This window comes from Vulpes vulpes, chromosome 11 (assembly GCF_048418805.1).
Source record: "Vulpes vulpes isolate BD-2025 chromosome 11, VulVul3, whole genome shotgun sequence".
Taxonomy (NCBI): domain Eukaryota; kingdom Metazoa; phylum Chordata; class Mammalia; order Carnivora; family Canidae; genus Vulpes; species Vulpes vulpes.
The window spans coordinates 28,233,010-28,248,575 of NC_132790.1; the positions used below are offsets into that span (position 1 = coordinate 28,233,010).

Here is a 15,566-nt window from a genome sequence, read left to right on the forward strand (position 1 = left end):
ATTATTATGAATAGCCTTATGTCCAATCAGGTCAGATTTTACTGTCAAATCAGTTTGTGCCAAACTTAAAAAACAAAAGAACTTGTGGTTTTAAAGCTTTTTTTTTTTTTTGAGTTATTAACAAGATAGTTAAATCTATTTAATTCTCTATTTTCTTATTTTAAAAAGTAGTAGATAATAAATAGAATCTGGCCCCACATTTGGAAAATAATATACCATGACAACTGGAGTTTATTCCCCAGAGTGTAGATCATTCACATTTAGGAGATCCATTAATATAATATATTAGAGTAGTAAATTCAAGAAGAAAAACCATGTGATTATCTTCATAAATGCTGAAAAATGCTTTGTTAAAATTTCATATCCATTTCTTATTAAAAAGAAAACCCAAGAAATTAGGAATTGATGGATACTGTATTAATATGATAATAGACATATCTCAATCCTAAAGCCAGCATTTTATTACTCAGTACGGAAGCACTAAAAACATTAATCAGTGCACTTATACTAGAGAAAATTATTAAGGGCCTAAAAATTGAGAAAGAAGGAAACTATCTTTGTTAACAGATATCATAGCAGGGGCGCCTGGATGGCTCAGCGGTTGAGCTCCTGCCTTCGGCTCAGGGCATGATCCCCATCCAGGGATCTAGTTCTGCATCAGGCTCCCTGCAAGGAGCCTACTTCTCCCTCTGTCTGCCTCTCTCTCTGTGTCTCTTATGAATACATAAATAAAATCTTTAAAAAAAAAAAAAAAACCAGATACCGTAGCATTCCTGAAAACTCTAGTCTGGAGAATCAATTACCAAGCTAACTCAACAAAACTATTTGGTGAGGTATCAGGCTTAAAATTATAAAAAGCAATAATCTTCACACATACAAACAATATCCCATTAGAGATAATAGTAAAGAAAACCCCATTTAAAGTACCATTTCAAAACATAAAATATCTATGAATAAATTTAATAAGAAATATGTAGTATCTGTGTGAAAAGATCTTTAAGACACTTGATGACATGAAAGTAAATCTGAACAAATAAAAAGTTGTTTTTGGACAGATAACTTAAAGATTTCTATTAGTCTGGGTTAATTTATTAAGTAAATTGTATTAATTAAAATAATTATTGGGGATCCCTGGGTGGCGCAGCGGTTTAGCGCCTGCCTTTGGCCCAGGGCGCGATCCTGGAGACCCGGGATCGAATCCCACATCAGGCTCCCGGTGCATGGAGCCTGCTTCTCCCTCTGCCTGTGTCTCTGCCTCTCTCTCTCTCTCTCTCTCACTGTGTGCCTATCATAAATAAATAAATAAAAAAATTTAAAAAAAAAAATTAAAATAATTATTAATAGAAAAACCAGTAAGTTTTTTTCATTAGGAGAGTTCGTATGAAAATATAAACATGTGAAGATATCTAGGCAATCTTTAAAAAGGAAGAGCTATAAGGATATACTACTCTTTCTATATATTATACTCTAAAACACTTCTTGGTAAAATAGTATATGGTACTGGTATTCCAATAGATAGAAAGGGGACTTTTTTTTTTTAAGGCATAAATAGGGGTACTTGGGTGGCTTAGTTGGTTGAGCTTCTAACTCTTCGTTTCAGTACAGGTCATGATCTCAGAGTCTTGAGATTGGGCCCCATGTGGGGCTCTGGGCACAATACAGAATCCTCCCTCTCCCTCCAGTTCTGCCCTCTCCCTCATTCGTGCTTGCTTTCTCTGTCTCTCACTCTAAAATAAATAAATAAATGAAATCTTTAGAAAAAAAATAAAAAGGTCTAAATAGACCCAAGCCCATATTAGAGTTTAGTATATGATAAAGATTGCATCTCTAATCACTGGGAGAAAAGGTGAATAATTTAATAATATTTAGAGGAACAGAATAGATGTATGTATACCTCATATCATGCATAAGAATAAGTTTTAAATGATCAGAGACCTCATTATAAAAACTAAAATCTTGTAAGTACTGGAAGAAAATGCACATGAATTCTTCTATATCCTAACTGTGCAGAAGAAAGTCTTTGTAGCTATGATTCAGCATCCAGATGTAATAAAAGAAAATGTTGGCCAATCAAATAAAAACTTTGGTTTGGCAAAAGAATACTATAAGTAGTCAAAGCAAAAGACCAAATGGTGAAAATATTTATGACTTATGCTACAGGTAGAGATTTAGTATCCCTAATATTGAGGAGGGAGGGGTAGCTGGGTGGCTCAGTGTTTGAGCATCTGCCTTTGGCTCATGGCAGGATCCCGGAGTCATGGGATCGAGTCCTGCATCAGGCTCCCCAGCTTGCTTCTCCCTATGTCTATGCCTCTTTCTCTCTCTTTCAAGAATAAATAAATAAAATCTTAAAAAAAAAAAAATACTAAGGATGCGGTGCCTGAGTGGCTCGGTCAGTTAAAATGTCTGCCTTCAGCTCAGGTCATGATCTCGGGGTCCTGGGATCAAGCCCCCGTGGGCTCCCTGCTGAGCCCTCTGCCCCTCCTTCTCCCCCTGCTCATGTTACCCTTCTCTTTTTCAAATAAATAAATAAAATCTTTTTAAAAAATAGCCAACATAGGGAATGCCTTGGTGGCTCAGTGGTTGAGCGTCTTGCTTTTGGCTCAAGTTGTGATCCTGGGGTCCTGGGATTGAGCCTGCTTCTCCTTCCGCCTATGTCTCTGCCTCTCTCTGTATGTCTCTCATGAATAAATAAAATCTTAAAAAATAATAGCCAACATATTTAAGGAAAGATAGTTCATTCATAATAAAAGAAATGCAAACGAGAACTACAGTGATGTATTATTTCTCATTTGTCAGACTGGCAAAAAGTGAGATGCTTGACAACACATTCTTGGCAAGGCTGTGGTTGAACTTGGCACTCTTCACATATTGCTGGTGAGAATACAACATTTTTGTAGGTGAATTTGGCAATATTTAATAAAGCTAATATTCAATTACCCTTTGGTTCAGAATTCATGTTTTAAATAATTTTCTGTGAAGATATGTACCTATGTACCCAATAATTCAAAATTAAATGGACACATGGATGTTTATTACAACTGAAAATCCCACATAAGCTTTAAACATAAAACCCATATATGCTTTAAAAGATACAGAGTGTAAAATAAAATGTAAAAGGATAGATAAGGGGGTTAACACTTCTCAGAGGAACCTTTTTGTATATTATATGATTTCATGTACTCAAAAACTATGATTCCATCAGGCAGAACAGGAGTAGTAGAAATTAAGGGGAGGGAACCTGACTGAATACCAAGAAAGTGAATTGCTGCAGATAAATCTGAGAAAGAATTGTTATCCAAAATATATAGAACTCTTTTTTTTTTTTAAGGTTTTATTTATTTATTCATGAGAAGCACAGAATAGAGAGGCAGAGGGAAAAGCAGGCTCCCTGCGCGGGAGGACCCCCAGATGGGAAGGTGAGCCAAAAGCAGGCATTCAGCCACTGAGCCACCCAGGTGCCCCTATAAAGAACTCCTTGTATACAGATGTAAATTTAAAACTCAACATTGGGACGCCCGGGTGGTTCAGTGGTTTAGCATCTGCCATTGGCCCAGGGCCTGATCCTGGAGACTCAGGATCGAGTCCCACATCAGGCTCCCTGCATGGAGCCTGCTTCTCCCTGTATCTCTGCCTCTCTCTCTGTCTGTGTTTCTCATGAATAAATAAAGTCTTTAAATAAAAATAAAACTCAACATTAAGGAAACAACTTATTTAAAAAAATAGACCAAGGACCTTAACAGACACCTCACCAAACAAGATATATAGATGGTAAATAATATGAGAAGACTCTCCACATCCTATGTTATCAGAAAAATGCAAATTAAAATAACAGTGAGGGGCAGCCCTGGTGGCACAGCGGTTTAGCGCTGCCTGCAGCCCAGGGCATGATCCACGGGACCCCCTGGATCGGGTCCCGTGTCGGGCTCTCTGCATGGAGCCTGCTTCTCCCTCTGCCTGTGTCTCTGCCTCTCTCTCTCTGTGTGTCTCTATGAATAAATAAATAAAATCTTTTAAAAATAAAATAAAATAAAATAGCAGTGAGATTCCACTACACATCTATTAGAATGGCCAAAATCCAGAACACTGACACCACTCAATACTTTTGAGGATGTGGAGCAATATTGAACTCTTTCATTACTTGCTGGTAGGAATGCAGAATGGAACAGCCACTTTGGAAGACAGTTTGGTGGTTTCTTGCAAAAACTCAACATCTCACCATACAATTCAGCAGTTATGCTTTTTGTTATTTACCCAAAAGAATTGAAAACTTACATCCATGCAAAAATTACACAGATGTTTATACCAGCTTTATTTATAATGCCAATACTTGGAAGCAAACAAGAAGTCCTTTAGTAGACAAATGGATAAACTATGGTATCTCTAGACAATGAAATGTTATTACAGTGCTAAAAAGAAGTGAGCTATCAAAATATAAAAAAAACAAAGGAACCTTAAATGTCTATTAGTGAAAGAAGCCAGTCTGAAAAGGCTATGATGTTCTGGAAAAGGCATAACTATGGAGATAGTAAAAAGATCAGGGTTGTTAGGAGTTTGGGGGAAGGAGAGACAAATAGGCAGAGCACAGAGATTTTTAGCACAGTGAAACTATTCTAGATTTCTGTGATACTGAAATGGTAGGTACATGTCGTTATGAATTTGTCCAAATCCATAGAATGTACCAGGAGTGTACAATCACTCTTGGTACAGCATCAGGAGTGATTATAATGTAAACTATGGGCTTTGGGACTTTGGGTGATAATGTGTTAATGTAGCTTCATCAATTGTAACACATGCATCTCTAGGGATGTTGATAATGGGGAAGATATGCATATGGGGAAGTAGGGATTATATGGGAAATATTGTACCTTCTGCTCAATTTTGCTGTGAAACAAAGACTTATGTAAAAATAATCATAAATCATAAAAATCATAAAAATCATAAAAATCATAATCATAATGAAAAAAAGTATTCTACCATTTATCAGAAAACATAGCCACATAGGAGGAAAGTGAAAGTATTAATCCAATTAACTTTAAATGTTATTTTCATTATATGTCTTCAGTTTGAAAACAAAAGGAAATTCAATGAAATCTTGAACTTTATTAGTTTACTAATTTTATTTACTTTTATTTATTTTTTTATTTATTATTGGTAGTGTAAGAGTATAGCAATTCTAAATTTATTTTGGTATGCCCTTAAGGATTAAGCAAATGAGGAAATGTATTGAAATGGTGTTGTTAGGAGAGTTCTCATGTGGAAGAAAGAAGATATAAATTTGAATGGGGGAAGATAAGGAAGAACCTTGTGATATTGGATTGGAGTTAGAGGTATCAGTATAATTAAAACAAAAAAAATTTCACGTTTTATCTTCTGAAAGGATACCTAGAAGCAATGAGTCTTAAGTAGCAGCAAACACATCTTAGTTTTGAGGCTTTGCTTTCTAAAAATCTTTACTCACTGAAGGAATGAAGACTTCTTGGAGAAATGACTGGTTTCTGGGATGAGCAAGGAGAATACAAGAGGAGTCTGGCACATCTACAAAGTAAGAAAGTGTCCAAAAAGTGAGAGAATCCTGTCAAAATAACCAGAAGGCAGTTGGCTAAGCCAGGACATTTGGAACTTCCAAATGAAAAACGACAGAATTGGATTACAATATATGGTATAAAAAAAGAATCTACAAACAAATAAATGGTATGGGAAGGAAAAGCTTTTTTTTAAAGAGTAGAATTGCCAAGCCAAGAAACAGACTGAACTATAGAGAATACACTGATGGTTACCAGAGGGGGGGAGAGGGTAGGGAGGAATGGGTGAAACTTTGATGGGGACTGAGGGCACTTGTGATGAGCACTGGATGATGTTTGGAAGTGTTTCATCACTATGTTGTACACCTGAAACTAATATTACACTGTATATTAAATAACTGGAATTTATTTTTGTTTTAAGTTTTTATTTATTTATTCATGAGAGGCAGATTCACAGGCAGAGGGAGAAGCAGGCTCTCTGTGGGGAGCCTGATGCGGGACTCAATCCCAGTACCCTAGGATCATGACCCAAGCCAAAGGCAGATGCTCAACTGCTGAGCCATCCCTGTGCCCCTAACTTAAATTTAAATAATAACTTAATTGCCGGGATGCCTGGGTGCCTCAGCGGTCAACAGTTGAGCGTCTGCCTTCAGCTCAGGGTGTGATCCTGGAGTCTCAGGATTGAGTCCCACATTGGGCTCCCTTGATGGAACCTGCTTCTCCCTCTGCCTATGTCTCTGCCTCTCATGAATTAAATAAATAAATAAATAAATTCTTTAAAAAAAAAAAAAAAAGAACTTAATTGCCAACTAATAAGTGTAAACAGTTTTTTTTTTTTTTTAATCACTGTTGTGCAACCATCATTGTAATAATTGACTCAGACAAGAGTCATCAGTGAATGCTAAAAATACTGGGTGAAAGTGTTTGGGAAATAGTTATACAACCTGAAAGAATCTTCTGGCAGGTTACTGATTAATTACAAATGGAAAAATGGTAACAACACAAGAAATCTGGCAAGTACCGTCTTATTCAAGGAATCAAAGTTAACATGATTAATAATGATATAAACTAATAACTGGTTCTTCCTGGTGTGATGCACTGAAAAGGAAACATCATTTATACAGTATTACTGCCAAAAGTGCGTAATGTGAAACAAATGGTAAGAAAACAATCACACACAAAAAACCCCACAACAAACTGAGGCACATTCTATGAAACAACTAAAAAAATTAAAGTTTCAAAAATATTAGTCATGACAGAGAGAGAAAGGCTGAGGAACTGTTGCAGATTAACAGCTTAATGAAATAAGGGATATTCAGCATGAGGAGAAGAAAGTCTAAAGGGTAATATTTGGCAAATCAGTGAAATGTGAATAAGGACTGTATATTAGATAATATTTTATTAATACAAGTTTCCTGAATTTAATCACTGCATTGTGATTATATAAGAGAACGTCCCTGCTTGGGAGATAAATGCTAAAGAATTTAAAGGTAAAAGGTCATAGTTTTTAGCAACTTACTCTTAAGTGATTCAACAAAATAACACTAATGTGTGTTTTACTTTATGTACATATTTTATGTATTCAGAGAGATAAAATATGGGAAAATGTTAGTAAATCTAGGTTAAGGGTATATAGGAGCTCATTGTAATATTTTCATAAATTCTGCAATATCTTAAAGTATTTTCAAAATAAAGGGTTTACTTTTTTAAAAGATTTATTGAGCACTTATAGTCTATATGCTAGAATATCAGGCAGTTTAACAATGAACAAGAGATTTGAAGGAAATATAGGAATAAAAATGGACAGTGATTACAGGAGAGATATCTTTGCTGATCTAACAATCGCTCTCTTCGTGTTACTTCTATACCTTATTCTTGGTTTTATGATTGAGATCATATCACTGTCCATATTAACTGTCATAATCTGTTTTTAACTGTTGGTTCTATCTGAGCATCCTGAAAGTCTTTCTCTTCTGGATTTCTAGCAGTCAGCAATACCTGGTGCAAGGTAAATGTGTGAGAAGGATGGTGAATGAATGGATGCTTTATTTTAAACACCTCAAACAGCAGGCATGTTTTGCTAATAAGACTTCTTTTTCATGTATGTACTTGTTGGAATTTTTCACCAAGATAAGTCTCGCCACTAAAAATATTGTGTGTATTGTGTATATGAGAGACACCCGCATGTACATAGAACAAACTTTATCTAGAAATAGAGATTTGATTAACAAATCAAGGAAATTTAGTAAATACTTGTATAAGATGTTCAGTGTTTTAATTTTGTGATAAAAATGCTTAATAACTATGAGATGCACTTATTTTTGGGAGTTGAGGGAGATTTTACAGGAAACTTTGGCCTTGTGTTGAAGTATATTAGGGACAGATTGTTAGGAATTTATGAGGTATTTTGTGTTCTGACTTGGAGCCTAAATCCACTAAGAATTTAGTCATTTTTCAATTCATCCAACAAATGTTTAATGAGAACCTGTTCGGTGCTGGGTATCATTCACATATATTGTTGATTGGAGCTTACAGGTTAGCAGCAGAGATGGGCATTACATAGATAATTTTATGATTGAGTATATGCTTACAATTGTCTTCAGTGTTACAAAGACAAGATATCAAGTATAGTGAGGAAGAATTAAAGAAGAGGTTTTTTTTTTTTTAAAGATTTTATTTATTCATGAGAGAGACAGAAAGAGAGAGGCAGACATACAGGCACAGGGAGAAGTAGGCTCCCTACAAGGAGCCCGATGTGGGACTCAATCCCGGATCCGGGGATCACTCCCTAAGCCCAAGGCAGACACTCAACTGCTGAGCCACCCAGGCATCTCGAATTAAAGAAGAATTAAAAATGTTACTTTTTCATATTTTTCCCATCTTGTGTCCCTGAGCAATTGCCAGTTCTGGTAAGCTTGATTTCAGTTTAATTTGCCATCTCAATTATAGCTGCTTTGGGACCATCCAGTCCCTTTGTCTAAAATCTTTTTCTCTTTTTGTTTATTTTTCTACTATAATGTAGTATAAATATGCACTTTTTATGAAAGGAAGAGATGCTTATAACAGATGAATAGAAGAATCAAAGATGTCACCTCTGATTATTTTTCTAGTAAGTCTATTAGGAAAGTAGAAATGCTATTAAATTGAAGGGAGAATAAGAATCTAGTATTTGTTTTAGGTAAATATTTTCAAAATTATACTTATTTATGTAGAGAGATGATAATGAATTCAAATGAATTTAGTATTCCTTATCCCATAATAAAGCTAGGAGAGTAAATTGAAAAGCAAAGACGAAGTTGTTTGAATCTGAATTCTGCCTGCCTGGTTACTATTTAGTGTTTGATATTAGGACTCTTGGAATTTTCTAAGCTTCATGTGACTATGGCTTAGTCATTAATTTTTATGAAGCCATAAAATTTGCTGTTAACATTGATGGAGTTTGAAGAGAGAACAATAATTATCATTTATAGGGCATTTATAATATATCAGGCTCTGTGGAAAGTATATTAATTTATATTATGTCATTTAAAACTCTTCACAACCTATGAGGAACTCTTTAACATTATTTATAAATGGATATTTGAGAAATAGTTTGACCCAAATCACATAATTTGTAAATGGTAGAGCAATACCTTGAACTCAGATCTTTCTTTTTTTTTTAAGATTTTATTTATTTATTCATGAGAGACATAGGCAGAGGGAGAAGCAGCCTCCCTGTGGGGAGCCCCCTTGAACTCAGATTTTTATGCTTTTAATCATTATACCATAAACCAGTAATTAAAAATTGTGTCTAATGTAAAATAGAACCATGCCAAAAGAAACCTTTTTCACAAGATTTGATTTTTTTCTCCTGAGATTTAATTTTTCCCTTTACTCCCAAATCTACGAAGTCTATTTGTAGTTGCTCAAATGTATTTGTTGTGCATTTATCTAAAGTAGATAATTAGCAACAAGAAACATAAGATGAGTTGTAAAATAGTCAAAACATAAATAAAGTAGAGCAAGAAAAAGTCTATTAAAGGTTTTTATTATCCCTAAGATCAAGGGTAAAGTAGAAAATTACTGAAGTAGAAATGTCAGAGATACAAAGTCATTTCCTCGTGAGAAGGACCATTGAAAATTCTTTGCATGAATAGCCTTTAGTCTGATCTTACCTACAGTGTGTCACTGCCAGACTAAATCAAAGTCATCTTAAATGATCTTAAGAACGTTATGCCTTTTGTCTAGGGGGAAGTAAGTGGATTGCATACTAGATTAATAACCTTTAAGATTATAGCAATTACAGTTAGTAATGAAACAGACATAAAATCAATGTGCTGTGGAAAAGACCTTTGGAAATCATTTTATAACCAGCTTATAACTTATACCCTTTATTTTGGTTCCAGCTTTTCAGACATTGCCAGAAATATCAATGATCTTTTTTTTTCTAATTTGTTGAAAAGGTAATGTGATAATAACATCACCCAGCAGAAAGAGTGTTTACATATTTTGGTTAATATTTCTTAACCTGTGTATATGCAGTTGTGGTTTTTATAGGACTATACTTTGAATTAACATGTCCAGCCTAGTAGCCAAAACCCAGGGACAGGCTCAACCAGAGAAGTAGGAACCACAGATAGCTAAGTAGCCTGCATAGTCAATGAACAGGAAGTGAGGAAATGAGGTAACCAGGAAAGTAGCCTTACAGATAGTAAAAGTAACCAGTGGAAAGCCTGGTAAGATACAGCCTAAGGCAGAAAGCAGGCAGCTGCAATGGCTCTTTGGTTCCTCTGGCCTCAGTTTTGACTTATTCTAAGTGTTTTAGGCTAGAGCCAAAATAAGACAATGATTGAATGACAATTATTTTCTTAAAAACTAAATATTAAAAAAGCACATCTAGTCTCATTTCTGTTATTATCATGTCCATAATTATTGCTGTAGTTCCATTCTGTTTAACAGACTTTAACCTCCCTAGGCAGTCCAGACATTCTCCTTATTTGGCTATAGATATCCTTAAACAGAATTATTTTCCTTCTCCCTTCAATTATCATATTAACTCTCATCTGTTGTTACCATTTTGTATTCTTTTCTTCTACCTGTGGATGGAACATTTGTTTGTTCCTTAACCTGCCTGACAACATGGATAAATGTTCCAGTTCCAGAAACAGTATCAACGGTACTAAAGCAAATCACTTACATGGGAGTAGTTGATGGGCAAAGTATATACTGGAGCACAGCAGACAAAAGGTTTCCACCTCCCAGTTCTTTTTTTTTTAAAGTTGAGGTATATTTGACATATAGTAAAATATGCAAATCTTAAGTATACATACAGCTCAGTGAGATTTTACCATGTAACCACCACCCAGATCAATATATAGAAAATTTTAGATACCCCAGAAACTTCTATTTCCATATATTAATTTGCGTGTTCTTGAACTTTATGTTAATGGAGTCACAGAGTATATACTCTGGCCTCTGGCTTCTTTTACTTGATGATGTTTTTGAGATTCATCTATGTTGTTTATATCAGTTCATTTTTTTTATTGATATGTAATATTTCATTGTGTGAATATATTTGCTCATTTTCCTGTTAATGGGCATTTATATTTTTTTTGGCTTGGGACTTTTATGAATAAGGTTCTGTGGACATTCTTGTATATGTCGTTTTTTTAATTGAAGATTTTATTTATTCATTTATTTGTTTAGAGCATGAGGAAGAAGGGCAGAGGGAGAAGAGAATCTTAAGCAGATTCCACACTGAGCATGGAGTGTGACAACAGGGTTCAATCCCAGGACCCTGAGATTTATGACCTGACCCGAAACCAGGAGTTAGACGCTTAACCAACTGTGCCACCTAGGTGCCCCTGTTGTATATGTCTTTTGATGGACATACGCACTCATTTCTTTTGTATATATGCCTACGTGTAGAATGGCTAGGTCATACCGTAGCCTCCTTAAATTTATTTAGAAACTACCAAAGAATTGTTTAAATGGTTGAACCATTTTGTGCTCCTACCAGCAGTCTCTGAGAGTTCCAGTTATTCCACATTGTTGCCTATAGTTATAAGTCTTTTTAATTTTAGTCATTCTGTTTGATGTGTAGTGGTGTCTTGCTGAGGTTCTAATTTGTATTTCTCCATTGAGTAATGATGTTGAGTACTTGTCAAAAGCTTGTTGGCCTATTGGATATCATCTTTTATAAAGTGCCTCTATAAATCTTTTACCCGTTTTAAAATTGGGTTGTCTGTCTTTTCCTTACTCATTTTTGTATCACATTTTCTGGATATTAATCCTCAGTCAGATATGTGTATCATGAATATGTTTTCCCAGTTTCTAACTTGCCTCTTTACTTTTCTGAGTCTTCAGAGGAGCCGAAGTTCATAGGCAAGAGTTTTTTAAAGACATCAGTTTATTAACTAACATGCTAGCCATCTGTTAGTAATCATGTTGATTTTCTATTGCTAATATAACAAAGCACCACAAGCTAAGTGGCTTAAAACAATAAATACATTTATTATCTTGTAGTTCTGTAGATTAGAATTTTAGTACATATCTCAGTGGGCTAAAATTAAGGTTGGCAGGTCTGTGTTTCTTTCTGACTCTCGAGGGGAGAATTAGTTTCCTTTTTTTCCAGCCTGTATGACTTATGGCCCTTTTCTAACATTCTCTTGGCTTCCTAGGCTTATGGCCCTTTTCCTGGATCTTCAAAGCTACGTAAATTTCCATCTCTGAGCATTTTTCCAGTCACATCTCCCAAAGATTCCTACTTTTGAGGACTCAGGTGATTAGGTTGGGCATGCTGCAATAATCTAGGATAATCTCCTCAACTCAGAGCCCTTAATTTAATCATGTTTGCAAAGTCATTTTTGCCATTTAAGATAAAGTGACATATTCATTCACAGATTCTGGGGCTGGGATATAGACATCCTTGGTAGTCATTAGTCTACCTACCACTGTAAAATACCCGGTCTGCTACTAATGTTGCAGCATCCTCATTGGGAATGGGATGGGAGAAAGTAATCCAAAATACACTGATAAGGCTAAATAGATATACTGGCTTCTGCCTATGTATGTGTTACTGTAATGTTATACACTAGGTAAGTAATAGATTAGAAAAGCTCTTATTAAATACCCTAAATTACTTCCCATCAGTTTAGGGATAAAGTCCAAACTTCTTAGGACAACTCTCCAAAGCTTATTCTCTTAATCACTACACTCTACTGCTTCTCTAATATGGTAGTGCATTTTATTTCTCCTGTGAGTGCTAACTTCACAGGGAAAGTAGGATTATGATGCCCTATAATTGTAGCTGGCATTGTTTTGACACCACCAAATAACACCAAAGCCTCTGACCTGGGGTCATAATTTTTATTTTTTTATTTTATTTTATTTTATTTTATTTAATAATTTTTAAATAATCATAATTTAAACCATTAATACCTTTGATACTTCATAGTAATATGCCCTTCTCTTTTTTCATTTATTCTAGGTCCTTCTTACACATTTTGATAAATCGTGATAGAATTTAAAAGGAACTCATAGTATTTCTTAACCATTTAATTTCTGTCATGGCAAATGAGCTAACCTACGTCTAAAATCTAATGACTCCATTCTCTATGTACATGAATTTTTTTAATAGTTTGAGTTAAGGATTATAAAATAAAATTTGTTGATGCCTATTGTATGCCAGGTACATGCTAGATAATCCTCATAATGACTTTTCATGATAAACATTGTTACACTTTTATTTTACAACTTAGGCAGCTGAGTCTCAAAGAGAGTTAAGCAACTTGCCAAGGTTGATAAGTAATAAGTGATAGAATTAGGATTCTAGTTTAGATCTGATTCCAAAGACCCTTTACACTCTTGCCATGATGTGGTCAGTCAAATGGATAAAAATAAATGGGTATCAGAACATATCTGTATTCTCTTGTAACCTTGAAAAAGTTTGGTAGCACGCCAAAGTATTTGAATCAAGAGGTTCCAACTCACTGAAATTCTATTATATGCTTGAGAGACTCTTAAAACTGTACTGAAGTACTGTGAATATGAACATCTAATTAGAATATGTGGATGGTACAGTGACCTTTTTATTAAATTCCATTACTATTTCAGCTGCCTCTGTTTTCACTAGCCATGGTCATGTAGGGAAGCTTGTCACTGTTACTTGTTTTTGGAATATTCTAGATAATTCCTACAAATGTGAATTTTATTTTTTAATTTTTTTCAAATGTGAATTTGATTTTAACTTTGATACCTTAGATTTTTTAAGGGAAACATACTGATGAAATGTTGCCTAAGAGTCACCCAGACATTAATTGTTTGATTTTCCATGTGATTGAATCAGTTTGCAGGTAAGAAGAAGAAAAGGAAAGCTTAGAATTCCTTTTTTTTTTTTTTTTTTTAGGATTTTATTTATTTATTTGGGAGAGGCAGAGACATAGGCAAAGGGAGAAGCAGGCTCCCTCTGGGGAGCCCCATGCAGGGATGGCAGGATCACACCCTGAGCCAAAGACAGATGCTTAACCGCTGAGCCACCCAAAGGTCCCAAGCTTAGATTCTTTTTAAAAGTATCTCTAGTAAAAAAAAAAAAAAGTATCTCTAGTATTTCTAATTTGCATTATTTAAGGATCAATGAATGTTGTTTTGTTTTCACACATTTCACATTTGTTCCTTTGGCTTAAATAACTCAATTCTATTGAATTTCTTACTTGTACCAGTTTGTGTACTATCCAGAAAATTTACACCTGTTAGCAAATAGTAGCGGGTCAATGGTGAGAACTGGTTTACTGTGCTAAATCTCACCAGTGTTCTTCAGCCAAGCATGCAGCTTTCAGTTCAACCATTTTTTTAAAAAAAGATTTTATATATTAATTCATGAGAAATACAGAGAGAGAGAGAAGCAGAGACATAGGCAGAGGGAGAAGCAGGCTCCATGCAGGAAGCCCCATGTGGACTCGATCCTGGGAATCACAGGATCATGCCCTGAGCCAAAGGCAGACGCTCAACCACTGAGCCACCTGGACATCCCAACCATTTTCTATTTAAAAGGAATAACCTGGGATGCCTGGGTGGCTCTGCGGTTGGGCATCTGCCTTTGGCTCAGGGTGTGATCCTGGAGTCCCGGGATCGAGTCCCACATCAGGCTCCCTGCATGGAGCCTGCTTCTCCCTCTGCCTGTGTCTCTGCCTCTCTCTTTCTGTGTCTCTCATGAATAAATAAAATCTTAAAAAAAAAAAAAACGTGTTTGAGGGGCATTTTGGTGGTACAGTTGGTTGAGCACTCTTGATTTCGGCTCAGATTATATCTCAGAGTTGTAAGATCTACCAGGTGTCAGGCTCCGTGCTGGTTGTGGAGTCTCCTTTGGGATTCTCTCTCTGTCTGTTTCTTTCTAATAATAAACAAATCTTTTTTTAAAAAGAAAGATCAACCTATTTGAAAATCTGTGTGTTGTGGCAGGTTGGTCCTAATATGGACTCTGCCTTACTCGCCTCATCTTCTATAACTCTCCCACGTATGCTTTACACTTTATATCAAACTACTTGCTGATTTTAGTACCATCTATATTTTTACATCTCTGCCTTTAACCTCTTTTGTCAGGTAAATTCAGCATGTCTATCCTTCCTGACTTGGCATAGTGTCATTTCCTCTAGAAATCTTGCCTTTAAACCTTTTTCAGTCCCTCATAGAATTGGGTGACCCTTTTCTGTGCTCCCACTGAATACAGCGCATATCTTTACCACAGCATTTAATACACCACGTTGTAAGTAGCTGTTTCCTTTCTCACTCTCCCCTAACGATCTTTAGTAGTTAAAGGGGAAAGCAGCAGAATATGAGGGTGGAAAGATTTAGGCAAGGGCCAGATCATGCAGGGCCAAAGTAAAGAGTCTGGATTTTATTCTAAAAGCCAGTGGAGGGTTTTTAGCAGGAATATGACATGGTCCTATTTATGTTTTTAAAAGATCACTGTGACTGCTTTGAGGAGAATGGATTTGTGGACAGTAAAAGTACAAGCTGGGAAACAAGATCATTGTAGTGGTGCTGGTGAGAGGTAATAGTGGT

General features: G+C 35.5%; 1 protein-coding gene across 10 annotated transcripts in view; it reads left to right on the plus strand.

Annotated features, from left to right (window-relative positions):
- The window catches only part of ACER3 (alkaline ceramidase 3), a 162,359-nt gene that overhangs the window by 48,949 nt on the left and 97,844 nt on the right, over positions 1–15,566 (plus strand). The window lies entirely within an intron of this gene.